Raw genomic sequence first — 25,420 nt, 5'->3', positions numbered from 1 at the left:
TTTCAGGGGTGTAGAGATATGATCCCTGGGCTGTGGCCAAGGACATGTCTCGCTGTCCTGTTCTGGATAAGCTGCAGAGGGCGGAGAGTAGAGGAAGGCAGCTTGAGAAAGAGGCTATTGCAGTAGTCCAGCCTAGAGAGAAACAGGGCTCTGGAGACAGTGAGCTTCTGGGGGAAAGTGAGAAAGGGAAGAGTCCCTTTGAGGAGGAGCAGCTGGTAGGTAGTGGGACCTCTTGGCGACGTCCGAGATGCTAGGAGAGAAAGAGAGAGTAGATTCGAAGATGACACAAAAGTTGTTTTGCCTCGCAGGAAGGCGAAGGAAGAGGGCCCAAGGTGGGTGGCCAGAGTGAGAGAGGGAAAGCAGGGGCAGGGGTCCTAATGAGAAGGATCTCTATCTTAATGACACTAATGTCGATATTGTTGGAGGTCCACCAATCCTGAATCACGGATAGACAGTCAGGAATGAGCAAGAGATGAGAGGAGCCTGAAGGAAAGCTGAGTGCCATTCGCATAACACTGAAAGTTAGAGGAGAAGGTAGAGATCAGGTGGGCCAAAGGGGCCAACTAGAGGTTGAAAAACCAGGGTGAGAGGATAGAGCCCTGGGGAATGCCACAGGAAGAGAGAGAGAGAGGTGATGGAAAAAAAAGAGACCAAATTGGACCTGGGAGGGGCAGTCCAAGAGGAAGGAGGTCAGCCACTCCAGACCCTGATCCGTGATGCCCAGGTTCTCACGTAGTCGATTGATCAGGATGGCGTGGTTGACTGTGTCGAAAGTCGAAGAAAGATCACGGAGGATTAGGACAGAAAGAATGCTGGAATCAAGGTTAGAGAGTAGATCATCACAGGTATTCAGGAGAGATGTTTCCGTGCCTCTGGCAGATCTGGAGCTAGATTTATGGTCATGGAGACAACCAACAGATTCAATGGGGGGAGTAAGCTGGGAGATGGCCAGCTTTTTTCCAAGAGTTTTCCCAGGAAAGGTGTGATGGATATTGGGCGATAGTTTGCCGGACAGGTAGGATCGGCAGACTGCTTCTTGAGGAGTGGGTGCACAAGGGAGTGCTTAAGGGGAGAGGGGAACGTTACAGTGGTGAAAGAGTGATTACAGAAATTGGCCAAGGTGCAGCGAGGGTGTCAATATGGCCCTTGATGGTTCTGGAGGAGCAGGGGAGCACCTGTTTGGACGACACTTTCATGGATCAGACTTGTCTAGAAACCTTGTCAGGTGTTGTCAAAATGAAAGAGGAGAAAGGAGGAGGAGAGGTAGAGATGGCCAAAGGGGTGCCGAGAGAGGAAGAGGAGATAGTGGACAAGATGTCCTGAGTTTTAGCTGAGAAGTGAGAGGCCAGAGCCATACAGAGGGCCTGGGAGGGAACCGGAGAGGTGGAGACCGCAACAGGATTGACCAGTTCCATGAAGATTTTAAAGAGTTTGGCCGTGTTGTTCGAGGCAGCAGGGACCCGGACTTCAATGTGTGCTCTCTCCTTGATGAGTGTTATTGCTTCGACTGGCATTTTTGTGCATCCAGTCTAGGTCTGTATAAATGTGGCCTGGCATGCTTTACTGTAATTTCGCGTCTACACTGGTCTACATTGTGCAGCCAGTGGGACATGTTTTCAATATGGCATGGCATTTGTAATAGCAAAGCATTAATCTTCCTGTGCACCATTGGTGACTTGCATATATTAGATTGGTATTACCCTACAAAACAATTGCAAACATTCTGGCTTTTTGGCCAATTATTCTCAGAAAGTGTGCTGTATATTACATTAAAACAGATATCTTTCTCCTAGTAGAGTGTGCGGCATACCCTTCAGCAGCACGTTCATGCGTATTGGCACGACCGTGATTTGTTGCAGAGATGGGGGGGCCCCCTCAGCATGGCTCGCAGGGGGACCCCCACATTTTGTGTTACGCCACTGGCTTTATCGTTAGCTATTCCCGACAGTTACGCACTTTTAAATACTGACGGATCAACAGGAAAAGGATTTGCAATCATGCATATGTCAATGATACATTTTTAAGCTTTTACTTGTGAAGCATTACTTGAATGTGCCAATTTAAGTGTCAAAATGCTGCATTCTAATTACGGCAATACATGGAAGTATTCCTAAATTCAATCTTGCCAACATCAGCACCACAAAATAACACTTTAATATTTGAAGATTTTAATCTTGGCTTTGATGACAGCACAGATCCCACCGCTCCGGACCTATGGAAGTCCATCAACGAAAAGTCTCTTTCCCTACGCGCAGTGCTGTACACGAGACTGGCTCCTGACAAAAAAAGGTCTATCTCAGCAACATTGAATGTAATCACTTAGAGTGGTCTGGTCATTTCAGCACCTTCTTTGACATGATTCCCATCTCACAGAAGACATTTCTTGAAACTTTGCTGTGCCTTATGTAAAGTAAACATACTGATATGACATTAGCTAAAATTACCCCAGAACTATCCTCCACGGTTAATCAAACCACATCTAACACAGTACCATTTCACCTGGTCAGTGCTTATAACACCATTATCACTTTCACTCTGGATTTAGTTGCCCCAAAGATTGCCAGGATCAGGAATACCACAAAAACAAATAATGGTGGTTATCCAAGGAACTAACATTTCTAAAGGCCAAAGTTTGAGCCAAAGAAAAGAAATGGCAAAACAAATCAGACTTTGGCTCAAATGCTGACCCTTCAAGCCCATCGCAATGATAAAACGGAGGCATAAACTGCTGAACACTTTATTTCAACTAGCAAATGGAGAAAAACAGCAAACTTGACAGAAACACTTTTTGAAACTTTCTTAAACTTTAAAATCCCAGCAAGTCATCTTTGGAACCGCAACCATCAAAAGAACATTGTGACGATCTACAGCTCTATTTTACAAGCAAAGTCAGAGACATCCATACAGAATTTGAAAAAGAATACCATGTTAGTACATAATGGGCCTCATTACATGGATGGCGGTGAGGATTTACCGGTACTGGTAAAATACTGGTACCGGTAAATCCTTACCGCCTTACTACGAGGTCCCTTTGCGGGTTGGGGAATTTAATGCCTGCTTTTTGCAGGTGTTAAAAACCAACCCGCAAAGGGACTTTGGTGCTAATTACGGTACCGCAATTTGCGGTACCGTAATTAGCGCCTTCCCCATTCCCATAGAGCCCTATGGGGCAAAAATGGGAATGGGGAAGGGCAATGGTGGAAGGGGGAATTACTGCCCCTCCAACCTTGGAATAGGGTGGTAATTCCCCTTTCCACCAAGGCGGTGCCGGTATTTTACCGGCATGAACCATGGTGCTAATAGCGCCATGGTTCACCGTCATCCGTGTAATGAGGCCCAATGTGTCTAAGTTCTCCCATTGATTCTAATTTGCTGAGTTTCTCAATTCAATTAGCAACGCCTAGGGACATTACTTTAGTTATAAATTCTTAAAAACCTACAATGGCCCTGGTGATCCTTGACCCTCTGTGTTTAAGGCGCGTATAGATTTTCTTGCACTACCTTATAGTAAAAATTGTAAACACTACCATTCTTGAGGTTTTGATTTGATGCTGCCTCAAAAAATCCTATATTACCACTCTCTTCAAGGAGCCTACATTAGATCCAGCTGCCTGTTCTAATTTAAGACCTATTTACAGCTGTTATTTTCTTTTAAACATCATGGACAAGGTTGCCTCACTCTAACTGAGAGGATTAAATCTGCTAGGAAATTATCAACCAGGCTTTCGATTGAAAAGAAAAACCAAAATGGCTCTTCTTGATGTTAAATAAAATCCTCCCAAGTTATTAGCTACTGGTGGTTTATGCATTCTTATATCATTAGATCTGTCAGCAGCATTCAATGCCATTGACCCCCTTACACTACTGCAGAGAATCGCTCAGACATTAAAGCTCAACACCATCACCCATAACTGGTTTCAGTCATTCCTCCAAGGCTGCACTTCCACAATCAAACGAGCCTTACTCCACCACACTTGACTGCGGTGTTGCTCAGGGTTCTTGTCTCTCTCATATCCTATTCACCATCTCTGCATGACTGATTGACAAGTCTAGGGGTGACATTTCAAAATTACGCTGACGAGTCGCAGATTATACTGCAACTCATAGGCACTCCAGGACAAAATCTCTCTACCACCCAGGAACATTTCACCACCATTGAAAACTGGATGGAAACACATTTCCTTAAGCTTGATCAATAATTATTGCAAAAATAGATTAGTGCAATGTTCTATAATTGTGCATAAATAACACCTCGGCATGAACTATGACAAACACGCCCAGACAATCTCATATCACGCAGGCCGTAAAGAAGCTGCAATGGCTTCCAGTAGAGGAGAGAGTTAAATTCAAGGCAATGACCAAGGTTTATCAAATTCCAAATGGACAAGCACCAGACTACTTAAAGGATATGATCACCTGGTACACCTTGCCCAGACATCTTAAGTCTTCTCATCGGATAGCTGTAAGGTCTCATGCTACCAAAAGGGCCTTTGCTCGTTCCTTTCAGGTACTGCCAGCCAATCTCTGGAACTCCCTATCTTTAGAGATTTGAACAGCCAATACCTTGCTTTCTTTCTGAAGAATGAGTAAAACTTTTCTCGTTAAAAACTGATTAGTATCCTCATCTATTCTTCTTTGACACTTTGAGCGATGTACACCCTTCTTTTTCTTCCACGATGACAACTTCTTCGTTCACAGATATTTCTTCTACCGTCACACTTGAGAGTTTGATTAATGGCACGTATTTACCACTCCAGGTCGTTAGCACATATTACCCGCATGTTACCCGCATTCAATTTCATTTAATTTCATTTCAAGAGTAGGCCATCCTCGTGAATAAGTTTAGCATGGCATTTCTAAGAATGGCTTACCTCAAAATGGGGCATTGCCTGTTTCCTTTTTTAGTTGCCCAATTATTTCTAGATTGCCCTTCATGTTTGTCACTTAAAATGTGAGGGATGGACAGACATTCAAATTGTGTAACTACAAGGCACAGATACTTTGCTGTTCCATGGTACCTGTTTATGGAGGGCCATTATGCATACGCTATCGCTATTCGTATATGTGGGTGTTCAACACCTTGTCTCAAAATGGAAACCCTACTAGCCCGCCCTCTTTTTTTTATTTAATCTTTAAAAAAGATTGGCCTTTGTTAAACTGAGTGCAAACTCTCCTAGGGAAAGGCGAGAATGTTTTTTGTTTCTGTTCCCCAGAAGAGGCTGAAGCAGCAATCTTGATTTAAAGGCTGTCTGTTATTGGAAAATAAACAGCTATACCATACACGAAATCCCATTGAAGAGTCCAGTCAAAACATCCCATTGAACAGCCTAATGCCCTTATAATCGAAAGCAGATGTCATGGGCTCGCCTGCCACTAATTAGTTGACGGCAGAACGGTTACTACAACCTGAAGGAAACTAAACATCTTGGAGAGGGAGGCATTTACAAAATGCTGAAACAGTGCAGCGTTTGAAAGTGAATTGTAATTTCAACTGGTAAAATAACAAGGCACATGATTTGTTAAACAAACAGGAAGGAGCTCCTGCCCGCTAACAAGAATTAGCAAAAGAATAAGCAAGATGGTGTGAACATCAATTATCCCACTTTTCTTTCACTTTTCCCTTTTCATTTCGTTACCAAAATACACTTTTTTTTCCCCTTTAATCTAAAAATGAACTCGGAAAGTCGTGGCAATATTTGCCTTAGAGTAAAATAATTACAATTGTGTCCCATCTTTGCTGCGCCACAGACGCATTTGCGTCACCGGTCTTTACCATGCCGCATACGCAGCGTCGCTCTTCACTGCATCACATGTGCAGCGTGAGTTGGGTTAGTGAAGAGGGTAGGGGACGTGAGGGGGTTGTGGGTAGGAGTGGGATTCAGGGCGGGCACAGAACTAGTAAACAGGAAGGGGGGCCGAATTTGTAAAGCTCAACAGCAGGACGCCAGACAGAGAGCAGGGAGAGGGTGACAGAAGATTAAGATACAGGATGTAAGTGGGGGAATCAGAAGAGGGGATGGTGGACTTGTAGCTCCCCCCCCTTTAAAGAGAGAAAGTAACAGCGAGGGAGCGGTGCAGGGCTTGAAAAGACGAACGCCCCATAGAAGCAGAGGAAAAAGGCATCGGACGTGAACCCCACTAAAGTAAAAGGAGGTGCAGAGAAAATGGCTTCTGACAGATCCACATAATGATCAACATCACAGGCGATACATGGAAGCATTAACAGAAGCAAGATTTTCCTTTGCTCAGAACGTAGACTTTTTTGCTCAAGGCCTGTTAAAGTAGTGTGTTTGTTCATGGAGAAGCAACATTTCTGTCTACAATACTGTTGAAAAACAAGGCTCAAATGTGGCGGTTGCAGCATTTCAGATGAGGAGCAAGAGTCGAGTCAGGAGCCCGTTTAAGTTTGCGGCGGTCGAAGCGGTGCTCGAAGAATGCATATCGTGAGTGCCTCCAGGGTCAGTTCTGTGGCTGGTGGAATGTTTCATGGCAACGATTCTGGTGACTGGATGCTCGGTTCAAGACGAGGCAGTTTGACGCAGTGTTTGAGGGTTGCTGTTCATTGAGAACACCAGGGTCGCTTTGACCATTGAATTGATCAGGAACAAAGATGCTGGTTGTTTGAAAAGCAGCTCGAACAGAGCAGGTGCAGCGATAAGCGTCTTGTTCTACCTAAGACAACGGTACTCTCAGCAGATGCAGTGCAGTAGTGAGCTGGGTCGAACATGCATCACTGCAGTTTGAAGAGGGAGAGAGTGTCAAAAGCAGCACTGGAGGGTCCTGTTTGTTTGAATGGTGTCAAACGGCATTCGAAGACAGCTCAAAGCGGTTTAAGGGTGCAACACAGGGATTATCGCTTTTCTGGTCCTCAGGATGCTGTGAGTCCCAATACAGTGGCTGAGAAATAAGATAGGTTCTTGTTCTCTGTCTCCCAAACACAGGGGAGGTTGGCAAAAAACCTGCAGGGATTCTTCACCTTGAGGGAGGTCCTGGGTACTAGTGTATATGGCAAAAAGGCAGGTCTCAGTGGGTCACCCACAATGTGCCATGGTGATGGTTAGGGAGCAGGGTGTGCCTCTACCTTAGAACAACTGCCTTCACCTCACAAATGGATGACTCTGGAAAGGACTGATCTCCCAACAGGGCCTAAATGAAATAATCTTGAAGTCCAAAGGAAAATCAAAGGAGGCCCTCTCTTTTATAAGCAAAAGTCCACAGGTGATTGGACAAAAAAGCAAGCCTGCTTTAAGGGGTCCAATTCCTCTTCTAGTGACAAGTGGTCTTTGCCTTATTGCATCATACCCAAAGCGCCTTGTGCTAAAGGAAGTGGAGGAGACAGGAAGTAAGGAGAGGTACAGATAGCCTTCTTCTGAGACCCATAGCATCAAAGGCTCTTTAGTATGCAACACCCAAGTGTGAGGCTAGTTCTTTTGGTTAGGGTGTATGCTTTTATCCCCCTCTTTTTCAGTACAACTACTGCTGAGGGGATGTTTTGCTGGATTGAGGTCTTACCTGACCTCACAAAGGATCAACGGAGAGGCACAGTCAACCAGTATCTTATTCTGCTGACAGGCAGGTACAGGCTGTCTGAACATAATACACACAATTGTCATCCTATGCTCTGTGCAAACATCAAAAGTGACTCGACTAATAATCTAGACAGGATTCAAAGCTCTTCTGAGTTTGCTGTTGGCACTCAGCAATCAGTAATGGAAGAGAATACAAAAAGATGTGCAGAGTCGTGGGGTGCTTAGTTGTCCCTATAATAAACTGTCTTCATCTTTTTCAATGCAAGTTTTTTTAATTAAAAAATGATTTTTTAATGCAAAATAATTTCTGTAAACTGACTAATTACTTTTATCTATCATCTCCTTTTGCTTATTTTTTTAGATGTCAGGATTTCATTATGGAGGTCACTAAAAGCACACCATGATGCTAACTTTGTCAAGCATACCTGGCCGAATGAGGTAATTGTGTTACCTGACGGACTCCTGGTAGTATACATCAATGATACATGGTGACACCTCCTGTTCCTGGGGACTCCTTCCTCCCAGCTGCCTGCCAACAATCTCTGTGATTGCTGCTCCCATCCCAATCACTCTTGGCACCCTGGTTTTCCTTGCCCGAATGATGGCACCTTTCGACTCTTCACCAACACTTCATGCGGATGGGGCTGGAACTGTCTTCTCTAAGTTGATGGTGCCTGTATCCCCACCTCCAATGTCCACTTCTTGTCCCTTTGATTTCAATCCCCTCAAACACCAAAGGTGTCCAAGACACCCTTATCGCACAATGCTCACTATAGGTGCCTGTGGTTCCATGCCTACTGCCCCACCAAATATAAAGTTGTTCCCCTACACAGCACTCAGTGTTACGGCCCTTTTCCAGTATGACTAAGGATGTGGTATGAATTTGTATTTATGTTATTTATTTATGAATGATGCATTGTTGGTTAAATCATTCCAACAGTTCTGCTTAAAAGAATTCCAAATGTTCTTCTTAGTTTCAATTTATTGTAACTTTATTGAATAGATAGTTGTTGGACGACAGTTTCTAAAATATTTGGACAACTTTAAGATAACTTAAAAAGATTGTATTAGTCATGTTGAAAGAAGTGTATCAGGAGTTTAAAATGTTATTTTATTCTGTAGGTTTCTGAATTTTGATATTTAATTAGCACCCAGGAAGTGATGTCATCAGGTCTCTGGGCCAATCAGAGATATTAGAATCGGGACCTTCATTTCTGGTACTGGCCTGTCATGTAACTAATGCTCCCATTTTTCCTACAGGCCACCTTGCAGCCATTACTCAAGCCGCCACTGCACTCCCACCCCTTTCCTCAAACCAGATCCATTGACTCACTGACCTGCCTCTTCACCACGCTCATTCTCGACAACTCCAGTGCCTCCAATACACACCGTGCCTGCTGACAGCCTCCCATCCCAATGGCCACCACCAAAAGGGAGAGGCTTCTAAATTTTTCCACAATGCCCATTTATAAATGTAGTTTTTTAATATGTAAAACAGCCATCTTGATGTTTAACAACTTAACACATACAAATCTTCTGGAACCCAGGAAAGCTGACCAGGTGCTAAATGTGATTACCCACTGAGCGTGCCCTTTATCTCCAAGTAATAGAATGGGGCACTCATTCAGGCCTTCACTTCGGCTCCTAACTGGGGTCTTAGTTCATTACCTTGTGGTAAAGCGCTCTACTTTTGAGGGTATTCGTTAAGGAATTGAGCATGCCTGCATGATTAGTGTGTCCCCACACACTGAAAGTTCCACTTCAAAGATGCAGTCTCTCTTCATCTAAATATAATCTATGAGTGTGTATTACGGTGCATTTCTAAGACATTCGCTATAGTGTTAAGCCCAAATTCCAAAACACAGGTTTTAATTTCTTATTGACTGTGAAGTTCCTGAAGTCTAAAAAGCCATTGCATGGATGTTAACATGTCTGTTAATCCACTTTCTACTGAAAGGCAGCATTATTAATTATTCACTTTTTGCCAAAAACCAACAATACATAGACATCGATGCAACAAACTAAAATTGAAAACTAGATTTGTACCGCTTTTACCACAGGAAAATCTGATAGATGTTTTTATGCAATTGTTTCTAAAGGCTGGATACAATTACAACACACAACATGTTGTTCAAGAATTAAAAACTTATATAAAATACAATTTGATAAAACAAGAAAAAGAGACTCTTGAAAACCTTAGAAATGACAGCAACACAATCACTGAGCCAGCATGCAGAGGTGGCAAACCCATACTACTGCATGGAAAGAACTATGTATCACAAGGAATGGGACAATACAATATCAACATTTGTCACATAACACTAGAAAAATATGGTCTAAATGAAAAAGGAAGCCTGGTCACACCAACTAAAAGATTGGAACCAAAAAGGACTAATTGATGACAATGAATACCTTTAACGGCAAGTACAACATCCTGCACTAGCTACAATTAAATTATTTCCAAAAGTACATACATAATTTGCTTAATTTCCAACATGCAGGCTATCAATGAATTGCACAACATCTCTTACAGAGCCAATATCAGAATATATAGATTGTTTTTTAGTCCCATTGTGCAAACACCAGCATCATATATCCGAGATACAAGTGATGTGACCATAAAGCTGGAAAACACAATGTGGCTAGAAGGTTATATGTTTCTCAGACTAGATGCCCCCTTCTTATATGCTAATATACAACACAACTCCAAATCAAGTGACAATTTAAAAAAGAAAATCAAGATCAGTGTCATATAATATCCACACATAACTGATACTGAACTGATACTGAATATGTTAAAATTCACACTTAATAACAACATTTTTTGTTTCAATGTTCAACTATTCTAGCAAGTACATGGGAGTGCATTGGGAGCTAAGTATGCTCCTGGATATGCCAATCTTTTCATTGTACACTTTTAATTAAAGAGCACATGTAATAATCCTGCCGTCACCATAAAGAGCAACATAATCTTTTGGAAAATGTATATTAATGATATTCTTCTAATTTTATCTTGAGATGTTCCTTCACTCAAGCTACGTACTGTTTCTAAATGACAATGAATGCAATCTAGATCACAATGAAGATCAAATGCCTTATCACCTGCAAACCACAATGTGCAGAAGACCTGTTTCAAGCAACACAATTTGACATGCTAAAAGCAATCGTTTGCAGCTTACACTTAAGTATTCTAGCTATGGAGAATGTTTTAATGCAAATAGGAACTGCAGTGACCACAAAGAACAGGCAATACATTCACAAAAACTAATGCAGACATTCAGAGGACGTTGATATGAAAAAGACACAAAGCATACACGAGAACCCAAAATGTAGAAAGAAGAGCGTTATTGGAAACTCCAATAAATATTTAAACAAAAGTGAGCCCAGAAAATACTTGAAAACTTAAGTTCAGAAACTAACATATTGAAAAGAATACTGAACAAACATATTGCTTGCATGTTACGTTGATTTTAACTGTAATTGTTACCACTGCTTACCATGGTAATCTTCTCTGACCTTTGAAATTGTTTCTGAAAAAAGAAAAAAACATGATAGTAATGTGTCATTAAAATGAACCACACCTTGGACATTCTGCTTTGTGAAGAAAGCTTCAGTCTTTGGCACTTATATATTGCGTGTATTGTACATTACGATTTTGGAAGAGCCTATTCATCCAGGCCCTGAAACCATATAGAAAATATCTAATAAGTCCTGTGTCCAAATGGCCTTCATATGCCTATGGAAGGTATAAAACCTAAAGCAGGGGTGAACTGTGTCCTATTGCACTGGGGAGAAAAAAGTATTGTGTGCCAGCTGTGTGGTGAGTAGTATGTGGTTATCCCTGATACCACTATGTATACTAGTCTAAGGTGAAAAACCACTCGTGCTCCGTGGTTGGCCAATACAATTCACGATAGAGTCCAGATATAAAGTATCTCAAAGTCTTCAACTGATTAGTATTCCAGTTCATTGTCTGGTATTAGGTTAGCAGGAACAGCCAACACGTGTTTCGACTTTTCAAGGCAAATGGGTATTTCTCTGAGTTACACAGATTGGTTTTTATCTATAGATTATCAAATAAGTAGATTGGAGCGTCCTTTTGGGATAAGAGTTAGATATTGTAGATAATGCTAAAGCAAACCGCCCTCCTCGTTGGAGTCAAAGATTTAGGGTGAGGTGTCCTGTATGGAGTCACTTCACAGATGCTCCGCGTGTCTGTATAAAAGGTATAGCCTCGCAGGTGCTACCATCATATGTCAAAGGCATCCTCCCATACCCCAATAATTGCATCAAACGTCTAGTATAATTACCAAGTAAGCTTGTCATCGTTTGCATGCTTTCTATTCACTATTAATAAACTCCTTCCAACAACAAACACGCATTACACTTCTGGGTGTGTTCATTCACAATATTAGCATTCCCCACCCCACTTAACATTCAATGATGCATCAGGGTGAGATTTTGAGATAACATTCAGTCAAACAAACATAAATGCAATGCCATGACTGAAATATAGCAGTACATTGACAGCACTTATAGTTATAATAGTCATTCATGTACAGGAGCTATTGCTTCATGTGGGTAGGGCCAGAGATGGCCATCTGTGAAGTTTGTGTCTGACAGTGGCATTTGCACTTTACAAGACTACCAAATATTGTATTTGTGTTTGGCTCACGATGGCTGCATATTCTCATGTTCTGGGTTGGAAATGCTATTGATCTAGGATGTATACAGTTACGAAAGCAGCGGTGTGGAGAGGCGACCTCTCTCTGACTTGTTAGGAGGCCCCTGTGACAAGAAGCAACTGGATATCGCTAATCTCCATCCCCCATCCCGCCTGAAGGTGAACTTTGGATTGTACATGGCTCTGGAGTCCTGTTCAGAGGAGTGCAGAGTCTTCCCTTAGTAGAGCAGGTGGCACCGTCAGTCCGCTGAAGTGGGACTGAACGGGGTGAATGAAGTGGGACACAGTGCTTGCATGTGATGGAGTGAGAAGTGGCATATGCTGGTTCAGATGTGCCTACCAAGAAATCTGGTCAGCCACCACACAGAGTGGCAAAGATCAGTAAGGTGATGATGAGCATAGCATGGTACCTGTTTAGTTCTTGTGTAGGATTGGGTTCTATACCATATTTTTGCTTTTTGCAGATCGCCTAATGAAAAGACTGATTTTTTCAATGTATTCAATTATTTCATGTGGAGATTGAGATTGACTGCCTGATTCATGGAATTATTTGCGCTGAAAACGCAGATTTGCGCGCCTTTCTGCCCGAAAATCCCCATACTTCAAAAAGGGATTTTCGGGCAGAAAGGCATGCAAATCTGCGTTTTCAGCGCAAATAATTCCATGAATCAGGCAATGAGTCGGCATTCAAGTCAGTTGCTCTATAGAAGGTCGACCTTGATGTTCGGGCTTCCCGAGAAACTCTCAGGCAATGGGTCAAACGGGCTCTGGATGGGTCAAAGTGCAGCAAATGGTTTGAAGTTGAAGACAGTGCTAAACACAGCACCCCAGATCTTGTCTTGGTTCAAGGGGCATCACACATGGTCAACGTGGCTCAAAGATAGTTTGAAGCAGCTAAATAGGATTCCACCTGCTCTTGGGCTGTATTGGTGCTGTGAGTCCCAACTCAGGGCCTCTAACACACATTGAGCCCTTCTTGCTCTGCTTTCCCAGTCCAGGGAATTTGGGTGGCACCTACAGAGGTTAATTCACCTCAGCAGAGTGGCTCCAGTGCAAGCTGGCTCAATCAAAGGCCTCAGCCCACAGCTGTTTACCCCCAATGTTCCCAGGGGATGGCAAGAGAGCAGAGCTTTCCTCTTCATTGGATGCCTTTCATCTTCACCTCTATGAAAATGGACTCTGGAAAGGACTGCATACCCAATAGAAGTCCAAAGTAGAATCAACGAAGAGGTTGGAGACCCCTTCCTTATAAAGGCCAAATGTCACAGGACATTGGCCCAAAGCGAGCCTGCTGTCAGAGGTCCTTTCTTTGTTGTAGTAACAAGTGTCACCTGCCTTCTGACATCATACCCAGACTGCCTTGTACTGCACGAACTGGAGGAGACAGGAAGGAAGAGAGCCCTAACAGAAAACCAACATGATGAAACCCCTTTTCAGACTTATCTTCCCTCTCTGGCCTCTGCAATGCCACTGCTTTACAATGCCTGCTTACTTCGATGACCATCTGCAGTGCAGCAGCCTGGTGTGAGGCTGGCCTTGCTATGTCACTGTTGCCTTTGAAGCACAGACTTCCACTGAGAAGTCCTGAACCTCAAGGTGAGTTGTTACTCCTTCCTTCCCAGGGATAAATACAGGCAGGTCCTGGCTATTGTCTCACTGGGTTGAGTGGAGACAGCTAGGATAGCTATGAATCCACATTGCCTGATGTAGCTGAGCCTGGTCTCATAGGGTTGACACTTCCATGGTATCAATTTGGCATGGCTTTCATAATTATGTGCTCGGTATCATTCATCCTACTATATCCAAGCATGGATTATTTTTAGAGATTATCCTGCCACCAGACTGATTAAGGCAGGCTATCTTGATAATTTAGAACAGAAGTGCAGAAGTTCAAATGCTACCTCTGGCTGCAATGACTTGGGGTCATGGAAGCAGTCATGGATGTACATGTGGCCTTTGAGTGTTCCCTGTAATGCTGGAGACCAGGAGCTGCAAATGTCAGAAAACTGGTGCAGCGTGCAGCAAAGGTACATGGATGCACTTTGCTTTTGGCATGGAGCTTTTATGAAAGGGGGTCTGTTGAGAAGGCCCCTTTTTCAGAATCAGAATTACCTGCATCATTACATATTAATAAAAATGAAAAATGCTGGAGCTTTCACACCCTCACCAGGTGGCATTCTAACACACCCAGAGACCCAGGGGAAGGATCACCTGAAGGCCAAAGTACCCAGAGAAGAATTAGAAGAAACACACGGCACCTAAAGAAACTGCATTTAATCCAACCCCACAATCTGTGAATTGCTGACACGTTTTTGGGAAGGGAGCGATGTTCTGTTGCAGCAAGAGACTTTTGATTGTTAAACCTACAGAGTTGCTGTATTGCTTTATTAGAAACCAGGGAGAACCCACCCTGTGTTTATGTTACTTTGTCTTTAACCAACCCAAAAGAGGGAAAGCCTATGACCTAACAGAGACACAGAAACCACAACCCGGGAGAGTTCTCCAAAGAAGGGTTGTAGGTATTTTCAGTGCACTCGTTGAATATAAATGACAACTATCATAAATACATACTTTGGTAACTACTGCTAATGAGCATATGTGTCTAGTAGATCTCCCTTGGCTATCTGGGAGTTCATGTTAGAAAAACTAATGAAATGTAACCGACTGTACAGACAACACATTGAAATTAACGTTTACTTGAAAACAAAATCATTCAAAATGAAGACTGCAGTTTTCTTCTAAAAAAACATTCACCTTCAAGATGTAGAAAGAGCCATTTGCAAACTCATACTAGTTATCATTTGACATTTCAAAAAGCTTAAGAGTAATAAATCACAGACAGCCGACAGGGTAAAGGGATCTGTTTACTTAGTTTGAGCTAAGGAGAGTGAGCAGTGTAAATGAAGAACGCAGGGCATAACGAGAGTAAAAAGTGAAATTGAAGTTAATGGAGACCTAGGAGGAGGATTGTACTGGGTGCAAAGGGTTCTCCCACATTTTAATAGTAGGACTTGATTAATTTATGAGTTGTTTAATGATGACTTTATGATGCTGGATCTATGGGGGTGTCCCCCGTTTTACTTATTCTTTTTTAAAAGAGTTTTTTTTTTCTCATAGAAATACAATTCAATGTGTGTAACTCTTCTTCAGTAGAGAGAGAGAGTGTCGTATGGTGTGTGGGTGCACCGGATATGTGTGCAGCTGATGTAGTTGTTGGATGATAGCTGCTTCTTAGCGGCAGGTGTGGTGCTGAGGAAATAAGTTGGATGTGTTCAGTCTGGTGGGTGGACGCCCAGACTGGGTTCTGGCTGCGTTAGGCCTGAGGAACGCCTAAGCTAGCCGGAATGTGCTCAGCCAGCTGTGTTTTATTAGGGTAATGAGGTGGTCATGGGGTTGCATTCGTATGTGAACAGCTAGGCCGAATTATTAGGGGTAATAACTGTGTTCTAGTTGAATGATGGTGTATAGTACAGAGTAAGCGTAGTGGTGTGATATGATGGTTAACAGTAGGAGCGCCTGAGACCAGGCACGTGAGCAGGACGGTGAGGACGTACATAGCAACATACAGATATATAGCGACAGGGTGGATACAGGTGGATATGGGCTACAGATATATATGGGGATACAGGAGGATAGCATATATAGGGGCTATAGATATATGGCAACAACATGGGGAACAGGTGTTGTCACCATCCTGCACATCCATACCTTCCTGTTCCATTTACTCCATCTGTACCCTCTACTCCGTCCGTGCCATCCACTCCGTGGGTTCCATCCATTCCATCGTTCCATCGCTCCATCCACTTTTCTAACCGCACCGACCGTTCCATCCACACCAGCCATTCCATCCGCACCAACCGTTCCTTCTGCACCAACCGTTCCATCCGCACCAACCATTCCATCCACTCCATCCATTCCATCCTCACCATTCGTTCATCCACTGCGTCCGTTCCATCCGCTCCGTCCATTCCATCCACTCCGTCTGTTCCATGCACACCATGGGTTCTGTCCATTCCATAAGTTCCATCCACTCCATCCACTCTTCCATCTCCACCAACCGTTCCATCTGCACCAAACGTTCCAACCGCACCAACCATTCCATCCGCATCAACTGTTCCATCCGCATCAACTGTTCCATCCGCAGTTCCATCCATTCCTTCTGTTCCATCCACTCCTTCCGTTCCAACTACTCCTTCCGTTTCATCCACTCCCTCCGTTCAATCCACTCCCTCCGTTTCATGCACTTCATCCATTCCATCCACTCCATCCGTTCCATCCACTCCTTCCGTTCCATCTATTCCTTCCGTTCCACCCACTCCCTATTTTCCATCCACTCCCTCTGTTCCATCCGCTCCTTCCGTTCCATCCGCTCATTGCGCTCCTTCCATTCCCTCAATTCCATTCACTCATTCCATTCTATCCACTCCCTCTGTTCCATCCACTCCTTCCGTTCCATCCACTCCTTCCGTTCCATCCATCCCTTCCGTTTCATCCACCCCTTCCGTTCCATCCACTCCTTCTGTTCCATCCACTACTTCTGTTGCATCCACTCCTTCCTTTCCAGACAATGTAACAAGTGTAAAATATACCTTTTTCTGATTTTTTGTTTTTTTAAGCTGTCTGCAATGCTTACCCCTGCCAAATGGCTCTTTGTGCAGTAGTTCTGCCATAGTTCTATGTCTATTGTTTCTAAAGTTCAGCAGTTCAAGAAAACTTCAGCAGTTCATTGTTACAAACTTTCCACACTATCAGCATTCTAGCTGACATTAGGGGCACTCACTTGTGAAGTCATGCGGGTGACACAACACAATGCTTTTGTAGTAATGCAGGTGACAGGAAATGGTGCATGTCTCTTGTCCGTAATGACGTTTTCTGTCACATTTGGCAAATCTCTCATGATAATTACAGAAATGTCATTTCCCATGGAATTTAATGAATGTATGCCATCTCAACAGTACACAGCTTACATGCTTCAGCTATACATGTACGGGTACGGCACTTGAAGCTTACATGCTACAGCCCCAGGAATTACCATGCTAAGCACGGGTACTCCTGCTAGTGATGTGTAAAATACAATTATCTTCATTGACTTTTAAAAAGTGAGACATGATTCAATTCCATAAAATGTTTCCATAAAGAGTTCCTACGTCTGACAAAATCTCTAAATAAGCAAAAACAGAAACTTCAAAACATAATAGCTACATTTACATTATCTTCATGTTGCACGAAAATGAAGCAGAAAGGAATAAAACAAAATGGTGTCTTATCTGCTTGGGACCCCTCCTAGCCTTCATGGGTGAAGCCAGATGGGTGCATCCTGAAGAAGCCATTTACCTAACAACACCTTGAAACACATGTGCATAGTCGTATTAGAAAAACCCAATAAATAAACACAATTCTCAAATATTTCCGGAAGCAGAGAAAACTAAATCAATCTCAAAAACAGTGATTGTGAAGCCCCAAAAAATGTGGACATTGTTATTAAGAAATAGAGAAAAACAGGGCCAATCATCAGTATACACCTGATCCAATCTTTCATCATTGAGCAGTTTCTCTGTCAACCAGCTGTTAGGAGCACAGTCTTTCTAGAATATCAGAATCCAATGTTCTTTCATCACTGATAATATGATTGCATTCACCTGCAAAAGCCACAAACGCTCCCTAACAAACAGCCTCCTCTGCCACTATGGCAATGCCTCACGGTAACTGTTGCTCTTACCCAACTGCTTCGATTTATACGCATTAACATTCAAGCAATGATGTTATGTTATAGCATGAGTGCTACTGATGCAGCAAAGCCATCTCTAAGAGGTACTTCCTCTGCCCATGACCTTAGCAAGGCAGGTGGTTAGTTATCAATAAGAATGGTCCACCTTGCAGGTGCTTGTTATAAAATAAAGACCAATCTTTCTTTTCATTGAGTCCATGTGGTACTAGTGTCTTTAAGCAATGTGTCCAGTCCATGTCCCTTTGTTTTAATTATAGTTCATGTTCTCTGTGTCTTGGTTCACACATATTGCTTCTAATCCCTGAACATGTAGTGGCTCCATTTTATGTGGGAGTGTCTTGAAACTGCCATTAAACATTTCTCCTGTCCAATTTGTGCTGAACAAATTATTCTATGAGCATCCTTATTTTATTCCCAACACACATAATCCACATGAGCATTTTAGAAGTAAGATCAAAAGGTTTTTTTTGTAGAGGCACTTCATTCATTTGTTTAATATTAAATGTGGTTCTCTTCGCTCCCTCTGAAGGGATTTTCTAAACGCAAATAATCCACTTCTCTTTTAATCAGCGATTTTCAACCTTCAAATTCTATGTGTTCAGTAGATGCTTTTTGTACTATATGAAAAGTGGAAAGCTCTCACGTCCAGGCATTTCAGAAGAAAATGCAATTCCCTTTCTAGGAAAATTGACAAAAACAAGAGTGCTCATGGCTGTAATGCAATCCAACAGCGGTAATGCAATCTTACAACTGTTAAAAGGCAAAACGGTGAGCATTCTCCTAATGGCTCTATTGATGAACTCAGCAATTACATTTCAAAATGAAACTTGAAACCAATGATTTGCCCAGGTGAAGGCACATAGATGCCTTTGCATTTGGCCCTTCAGAAATGTATTGTACTCAATATCACTTGGAAAGGGAGAATTCACTTGTATTTTACTGAGAATGTAAAGCAGAAGACTTTATAAGATATCGGTAGTGAATGCTTACATCCGGAAGGAGCTGTTGGAGACACCCCCCAAAAACAGGAAAGAGCAAGGGGCAAGCTCATTTTAGCGTAGATTGCTTGGGGTGGAATACTGGGAAACAATATGGGCTCTAGAGGATGAATGCATCCATTAAAAAAAGCATTGCCAAGACAACAGCTTTGGCCTTTGTGTAGACATGGGATAGACATTTTCCAGCTACTGCCATAGAGGAAATACCTACTCGTGAGAAGAGAACATCAAGCACATGCCATTACTACTTGTGCACATAGAAACAGTGACGAAATAGGGCAGACTTTGCCCTAGTGCTAGTACTGTCCAACTTTGCACTTACAGCAGTGCAAAGTTTCTGAAATCTGGGCCCTGATGGCTGTAGAAGACCCAAACCTGTTGACTTTGCCAATGCTTGTTTTGACAAGCAATTCAGTGTATGGCACAGATTCAAGGAGCTGCATATTGCTTATTGATGAAGAGTCCAAAGGCACACTTGTATAAGAAATTTTTATTACACCCGGAGCTGGTTTAAAGCTGCACTTAAGCTAATAACTTTCAGAAGATTTCCTGGAAATAACATCGGCATCCCCTTAAAAGCACAGAGCTAGCACGAAAAGATCCAAGGAGTGCGTGCTTTGGGCCAAAGGGGTAGGTAGTGTGTGGAAATGGCCATTGTGACTCACATGGCCATCGGCTTCACATCTCATCTCTTGCCTATCTTAAATTCAAATGCCAATAGTTTCACTGTATAAGCAGCACTTGCAGTGCTATCTAATATCCCAAACTAAAAAGTCAGAAAAGAGGAAAAATTCGTGAGTGTGCAAATCGCAAATGTTATTTTCAATAGATCTGCAGGGGTCCGAGCACATGTGTACTGCTTGCAGTAATATACAATTACAGCTGGCGGCAAAATCTGCTCATTACAAACATTCTGGAAATGGAGCCTCGTGATGTTAAAATCCATTCTTCTGTGTTACCACCAGTGTCACAGTTACTTAAATCGTTGAACGCATTACTGCCAATGGTACCTGTAGCAACCTGTATTATATAGCGAACTACAGCCCAAAAGTTCTATGCAATTACCACCAAAAATAAGAGCACTTGGCTGTTTCAAAGTGCATAGCCATGCCTTGTGCAACATGTGTAATGTGCGTACGGTTAACTCTCAAGTAATGAGAGAGTTCCTCCAGAGTTCCTCCCCCTGACACTGACCGAGAGAGGTCTTAGGGCCTGATTTAACCCCTTAAATGCCAGGCTATTATGCAGGTCTATGCAAAACGGACGACCATACTGTAAAGCATTTTACAATGGCGCAATTCCATTCAAAAATGGTTTGTAAATCGGGCTCTTAGGGTCTCCGTGTGTTTCTTTTTGTAGACGGTATTTATTTTGCAAGTGTAAAAATTGGGAAATATATGTACGGCAGGCTGTATTTTTACTGTCTGCTTACCATGGAATTCTTTTTGCAGGCTAACCCTTAGTCTGCTTTCTCTTCTGCTCTCTAACCCCCTTGCACGTGTGCTGTCATGTTTTTTGCCGGAAACAGGGGAGACCCCCTTGACTCTTGTTTTTTTTTTTTAAAGCCACAGTCATGTAGTCCCTGGAAAGACTGACTCGTTAATATGACAGTCACCCTTGTGGCAATGGTAAAACGCTGGCCGCTGTGTAGCCAATACCAACATGTCTTAAACCAGAGATGACCAATGCATGAAGTCGTCACAGCAATAATGTACTGCAGGCATTATTAATTACATAACTTTTTTCCAAAACATGAAAATTAGGCCAATGATGTCAATAATTAATTTAAGTAATGACAAATAAGGCACCGCACGCATCTCAATTGTTTTAAAGAAAAAAAAACCTCATCAATTATCAATTCCAGCAGTAAAATGAAGACAAAACTCAGACTCTTCCTAAATGAACCAGACAGAGCCTGCAGATAAGCCAGCAGACAGAGCCAGCAGACAGCCCAGCAGACAGAGCCAGCAAACAGGCAAGAAGACAGAGCCAGCAGACAGAGCCGGCAGACAGACCAGCACACAGAGCCAGCAGACAGAACCAGAAGACAGAGCCAGCAGGCAGCCCAGCAGACAGAGCCAGCAGACCGAACCAGAAGACAGGCCAGAAGACAGGCAAGCAGACAGAGCCAGCAGACAGCCCAGCACATAGAGCCGGCAGACAGCCCAGCAGACAGGGCAAGCTGACACAGCCAGCAGAGAGCCCAGCAGACACAGCCAGCAGACAGATCAGCACACAGAGCCAGCAGACAGCCGAGCAGACAGAGCCAGCAGACAGAACCAGCAGACAACGCCAGAAGACAGGTCTCAGATCTCACCAGAGGAAACACACTGCATTCAAAACACAGCACTACCCAGGATGCAAAACGGGTCTCATCACCAGTTGGGCGGCAAATCAGCAGCAAATCTGCTGATGTACTGCTAAAATGATTTACCATTACTGACACTTGGTTCTGTGGCATCACCACAGCATTGCTAGAGGTGACATAGCAGAGTCACTCCCCATTTTATGAGTGCATAGGACCAAATGGGGATTTTCCAGCAGAATTACTGCCAGTTGGAATTCCACACATAAACCTTCAAAGTTTTGTGAGTACAATTTACCTCCAAACCCATAATATGGTGCTGCAGTAAAGCTGAAGTAAAGTGACGGTAATGGAATTGCTGCTACTCTACCACCATTTTTAGCGCACAACCATACTTGTACTTATGTGTAAGGCTACCTGATGGCTCCATGTCATCAGGAACACCATCTCTCAGTCCTGGTCTTTCATTTCACAATCTATTGCATTCCGGGAATTGTAGTCTTGGCACACTTCCAATGATTATAGTGTACTAAGGTAAAACTAAAGTAAATGCAAAGTCCAGGACTGGACCATGGTGTCCCCAGTGACATGACACCAGCTGACAGTATTACATGGGCGTTCTGACACTCCCCTTCACGTCTCAAGAGACAGGTCCACATTGTGTTGGGTGCACATGTATGCGTGCTACTTCCAGCTGGTATGTGGCCATAGAAAGCATGGGGAATGGTCATCAGCCCCGCATGTTGAAGGGACATATTGAATATTGCGACTTAATGTACGGTGATTTCATTGGAATGGCAAGCATTTATAATTTAGTATTAGTGCAAAACTGATGAGCTCGCGATGGGCAAGCAAACATGATTTTTTAACCAATCAGTGAACTCTCTCTGTTAGTTTTTCCCTGGAAGAAAACCAAAAACACTCAAAAAGAAGTTATGGTTTTCAAATCATTGTTTTAAAAAGTACTTGCTATGAGTTTGAAATCTAAAGGTGCTCAATGGTTACCAGGAACGGATCTCATGTCTTCTAAACTCTGCTGCAAGACCTCAATGAGGGCCTCTGGGATTATCTGTGCTGTGAGTGGGGCCAGCAGGTGGGGGAGCTTCACGGCACACTCATTAGTGAGAAACCCCCTCCCCCCGCTTGGTGTATCCCGTGCACCCAGGACTCTCCTGTAACCTGATCAGGCAGATGGGCCTACTCTACGCCAACAAAACTCCATGTTTTGTCTCAGAGGCGGTGGAGGAACATCTGGGCATAAACATTAGTGCAGTATTAAGTCCACTATTGACTCTCCTGCAATATAATCTAGGAAGGCGATCCGCCATAATGCCACATAATATCTCATTCACATTTCTAGGCATGGATGGAATAGCATGCAAAGGAGTAATAATACATCCTTGTGGCTGTTACCTTCTTACCAGCTCTAAGTGCCTGAAGAGTCAGGAAAGAAAGGAGGCGGAAGACTCGGGTTAGGACCCAAGGCAGCACGTGCTGTGCCGCAACTGGGCGAGTGCACAAAGGGCACCAACGGTAAACCCGGCTGTGCCCATCTGCAGCCAGACAGGTCAGGGCCATGCACCCTTGTAATCCATCCTGCCTCTGCTCCACCAGTGACTGTCAAGAACAACATAACATGTATATAAGAAAGCGGTCACATATTGGGGGCACTCTCTAAATGCTCTTAATGAACTAAGAAAGTCTCTTCATCATCTACCGCTGGAATCTCAACCATCATCAATAGATGCAGTTCCAAAGAAAGCCCTTTAGCCTCAAAGAACCCCCTCGCCAAGACTATGGCAATTCCCCTGCCCTCATTGCCCACATTCAATAGTATTGCTGCTGCCATTGAAAAAAGCATTTTGCCCAAAAAAAAAGGGAAAACAGGGTCATACATGATGTATCCTGGTTGCACAGGAGACAGTGATTGCCCGATTTACATAGCGTTGTTCTATGTGAAAGCCCAATTGATGAACTCGTTGTAAATCAGGCCCAAAGTCTTAAATAAAGGCAACATGGCTGTCAACCATAACATCCTTCTCTGCTGCCTGCATAGATAAGCCATGACATTCAGGCTCTGGATTGGTTCTGTAGATTCCTTTAAGTTCGTACTCAGTCATTGGCCTTGCCCCCATGCGAGTCTTCTCCTTGTACGTCATGCGGGGGTCTTCCTCAGGGTTCCATAGTATCCCTTCTCATTTCCATCTGTATATGGATCCTGTGGCCAAACTGGTCAAGTCCTCTGGCCTGACTTTCCACATGTATGCTGATGATTTCCAGACCATACTGCATTTTGAAGGGTAACTGTGTGGGTCAAACTATTGTAGCCTTAAAATGCCACATGCAGCCTATATTTTATCAGAAGCACAGGCACAGTCTTCAGTTCAACACCTCTACGATGGAGATAGTCAGAGCTTTAAGTGGGGTAAGAAATCGAGGGGGGGCTCATTGGGGGCGTGGCTTGTGGGAGGGGCTTGTGGGAGGGGCGTGGCCTAAAAAGTCATCAAAGCCATCTTTTCTAAACGTAGAAATATGCAACATATTTCTACGTTTATAAAAGATGGTTTGCAAAGTACACAAACCATAGTAAGGTACGCACACAAATGTATAACATGTATATATATTTGTGTGCATACGCTACGGTTTGCCTAGTTTTCAGGCCATCTTTTTTAAACATTTCAGGTTTATAAAAGAGGGCTTTGAAAGTACACAATTCAAGCCATCTTTTATAAAGCTTTGACTACGGACAAAATTGTCCATCGGCAAAGCTTTATAAAAGATGGCTTGAAATGTGTACTTTCAAAGCCTCTTTTATAAACCTCGAAATATGTCGAGGAATCCCCAGGTTCGCTGAGGGTTAAAGACGCCTCGGCGACCTGGGGAAACAAAGGGATAGTAACTGCCTCTGGTGAGGTGACCTCTCGCGCGAGGGGTCACCAGGTGCAGTTACTATGACTGACGGAAGTGGCAGCCAGTCACAGAGTCGCTGTGGCTGGCTGCCACTTCTGTCAGCTTGCCTGACTTCATTGCAGGCGCATCTCCGCGACGGGATAATGCATCCCACCAATTTTGCGGTAGGACGGGGCCCCGGCAGGGCCCCGGCTCAGTCCCACTTTTTGGAGACTGCCGGGGTCCAGCCCCGGCAGGCCCCGGCCCACTTTAAGCACTGGAGATAGTGTGTTTCAATTAGGACCGCACAGAAGCAAACCCCTGGCTCTGGCCTGATGCTTTTGGGACGTGCCATGACCCTGTCACTAAAGTCTGAAATCTTGGGGTTTGTAATAGGCTCTTCATTCCTGTTTCTCCCACTTATTTGCTCTGTCATTCGTTCCTGTGTTTTTGATCTTTACATTTGGTGCCATTCTCGATCATATAGCTCTCCCTACGAGCGCTGTTATGTCTTCTTAGATTGACTATTGCAACGACCTCTGCTTAGGCGTTCCCATGCCGCTAATATTCTGCACGTTGATTATGCAGATGCACAGTCAATTTCATTTGCTATCCATTCCTGATCATTTTTCACCTGGCATCAGAACCTTGCATAGGCTGCTAGTGACTAATTGAATGAAATGTACATCTTTTTGTTTAGCTCTTCATCCTTTTCATGAAAGCCTTTCATGTTATTCAACATCCCTGTCCATTTCGAACACAACTCAAGTGCAAAGTATCCTTGATTGTTATTGGGCGGGAGTGCTGGACGAATATCATATGGAAACGCTGCAATCAATTGACACTTGAGAACAGGTGGAATGGAAAAGACAGCAATAAAGTTAAAAGATTGTGGAGTTATTGTACACAATCCAGTAGAATCGACCAACCATCACCTTACGGCTTACAGTCACATACATGTTATGCCCCATAAAACAAAAAATAACATTAATAATGGGCAGAAAGGCAGTGTTGTGCAAAAGGCAAATAAAAGATTATTGGTCATGTCAGGAGGCAATCATTTGTAAGGTGGCTTCCAATTTCACTGATGGAAGGAACATTCTGACGACGGGAGCTCGACTTTATACCCGAGTTCACAGTTCACTTATGATCATTGGTTGTCTATGAGGGATGGAACTAGGTACAGGGTTAATGTAATGTATGGGTTAGGCTACAATCTGTTCCCTTATGCTACTGATTCCCAGGCACAATATGCATATCAGTTTTTTAAAAATTATAAACTGCATA

The sequence above is a fragment of the Ambystoma mexicanum genome, chromosome 3p, assembly GCF_040938575.1.
Source record: "Ambystoma mexicanum isolate Mex_15411 chromosome 3p, UKY_AmexF1_1, whole genome shotgun sequence".
NCBI classification, from domain to species: domain Eukaryota; kingdom Metazoa; phylum Chordata; class Amphibia; order Caudata; family Ambystomatidae; genus Ambystoma; species Ambystoma mexicanum.
The sequence above is the reverse complement of the archived record's forward strand: the minus strand, read 5'-3'. Positions refer to the sequence as shown.